Below are 2565 nucleotides of genomic sequence, written 5' to 3' on the forward strand. Positions count from 1 at the left end.
TTTATGTGATTCAGTTTAGAAAATATTTCGTTAAAAATATTAGAACACAGCTGGTCTGAGTGCAGGGGTGTTTACAACTAATTGATCACAACCAGTTACAGATTCCTTTATTCCTTCTCCATTCCCACTAGGTACTTCACATGACTAGCCTGAAAGATAGATAGATAAATAAATGAAAAAATTTTTAAAAGTATTAGAACTCAAAAATAAATGATTTCTTATTATTCATGCACCATGACATTATTACAACTTTGGAATTCTCCCAGTAAAATGTAGATGCAAATAAATAAAGATTTATAAGTGAAATAAGGCCCCACATTCAGCTCTAGTAATTTAATAAGAGGTTAAGTAGATAAGACAAAATCTTCCTGCCTTAGGATAGAATAATCTTACACATTTAAATGTAAACATCCTTTGCATTCTGACATTTGTCCTTTGTCCAGTTACTGTAAGTGCATAGTAACTGTAAACCCTCAGAGGCTGTAAATAAAACAACTTTCTGTTGCCAGAGAATTCTATTTAAATCAACATTACTATCCGAATATCTGGATTTCTGGCTCCGTGCCTATCGCACAGTGGTTACAGCGTCAGCCACATACACCAAGGCTGGTGGGTTTGAACCCAGCCCAGGCCAGCTAAACAACAATGACAACTACAACAATAAAAATAGCCTGGGCGGCGCCTGTGGCTCAAAGGAGTAAGGCGCCAGCCCCATATGCCAGAGGTGGTGGGTTCAAACCCAGCCCCAGCCAAAAACTGCAAAAAAATAAAAAGTAAAAAAAAAAAAAAAAAAAAAAAGCTGGGCTTTGTGGCAGTGCCTGTAGTCCTATAGTCCTAGCTACTTGGGAGGCTGAGACAAGAAAATGGCTTAAGCCCAAGACATTGAGGTTGCTGTGAGCTGATGCCAGAGTGCTCTGCTGAGTATGACATAGTAAGACTCTGTCTCAAAAAAAAAGAAGAAAGATAATAGTAGTGAAATTCACAAGGTACTGTGAATGTGAATGCTATATCTACAATGTTTTCCGCAGCAAGGTTGGAGACAGACTTTTTCCAGGAGTTTCTGATCCTGAGGCCTGATGTTCACAACCCCATTGTTCATCTGGGAGCTTTTCAGGAACCACTTGAGGCTATGGGATCAACTCCTAAAAGACAGATATAGTCAACAGGTAGCAATTGTAAAGATAATTTATATTTCCTTTTTGTCTGCCGGAATCCTCAGTAGTTTGTGAAAACAGAAAACAGGGTGCCAGCTAGCAAGTGGAAAACAAAGAAAGCAGATAGAGGCTCTGCGCCTGTGGCTGAAGCCGCTAAGGCGCCAGCCACATAGGCCTTAGCTGATGGGTTGGAATCCAGCCTGGGCCTGCCAAACAACAATGACGGCTGCAACAAAAAATAGCCGGTCGTTGTGGCTAGTGCCTGTAGTCCCACCTACCTGGGAGGCGGAGGCAGGAGAATCGCTTGAGTCCAGAAGTTAGAGGTTGCTGTGAGCTGTGATGCCGACAGCACTCTACCCAGGGCGACAGCTTGAGGCTCTGTCCCCCCCCCCCAAAAAAAAATAAAAGGCTCCCCGAGTCCGCTTGGCCTCGGGCATTTCCACAGCTTTGTTTTAAACTCCCGACAGGTTTTTTTTTCCTTATTCTCTTGGGGGGGTACCCGGAGGGAGTGGCGCCCCCTCCCCCGCCAGGCGTGGCCTCCACTTGCGCCCGCCCAGCTAGCCAGCAACCCCACGTAGGCTCCAGACTGTCATTCTCAAAATGGACAGAGAGCAGGGCCCAAGAGGACGGTGCAGCTGTGGGCTGGAGTGTGGAGCGAGGCAGGAGCGTTGTGCCAGAGTGATGTCCTGAAGCCCCCATGTCCCTGCAGAGGGACAGACAGACGTCTAGAGGAGGAGGCAAAGATGCTGACCAGGAAGGTCAGGCTATGGGACATCAAAGCCCACATCACTTGCCACCTATGCAGCGGGTACCTCATCAACGCAACCACGGGGATAAGTGTCTGCACATGTTCTGCCAGAGTTGCCTGGTGAACTATTTGGAAGAGAATAACACCTGCCCGACCTGTCGGATCATGATCCACCAGAGCTACCCGCTGCAGTACACCGGTCATGACAGAACCATGCAGGACATTGTTTACAAGTTGGTATCAGGCCTCCAGGAAGCGGAGATGAAAAAGCAGAGAGAATTCTACCACAAACTGGGCATGGAGGTGCCTGGCGACATCAAGGGAGAGGCCTGCTCTGCGAAGCAGCATGTGGACCCCCACCGCAGCGGTGAAACCAAAGCAGACCACAGTTCAAACAAAGAGGCAGCGGAGGAGAAACCGGAGGAGGACCATGACTACCACAGGAGCGAGGAGCAGGTGAGCATCTGTCTGGAGTGCAACAGCAGCAAACTGCCCAGGCTGAAACGGAAGTGGATCCGCTGCTCTGCCCAGGCCACTGTGTTGCACCTGAAGAAGTTCATCGCCAAGAAGCTTAACCTGTCATCCTTCAATGAGCTGGACATCTTATGCGATGAGGACACTGGGCAAGGACCACACACTCAAGTCGTGGTTGTCATGAGGTAG

At 47.6% G+C, this 2565-nt stretch overlaps 1 pseudogene; it reads left to right on the forward strand.

Moving 5' to 3' along the window:
- Positions 1-1920: 1920 nt before the first annotated feature.
- On the forward strand, positions 1921-2565 carry LOC100941813 (annotated as a pseudogene).

This window comes from Otolemur garnettii, unplaced genomic scaffold, assembly GCF_000181295.1.
Source record: "Otolemur garnettii isolate 467f Iridium unplaced genomic scaffold, OtoGar3 scaffold00153, whole genome shotgun sequence".
NCBI lineage: Eukaryota > Metazoa > Chordata > Mammalia > Primates > Galagidae > Otolemur > Otolemur garnettii.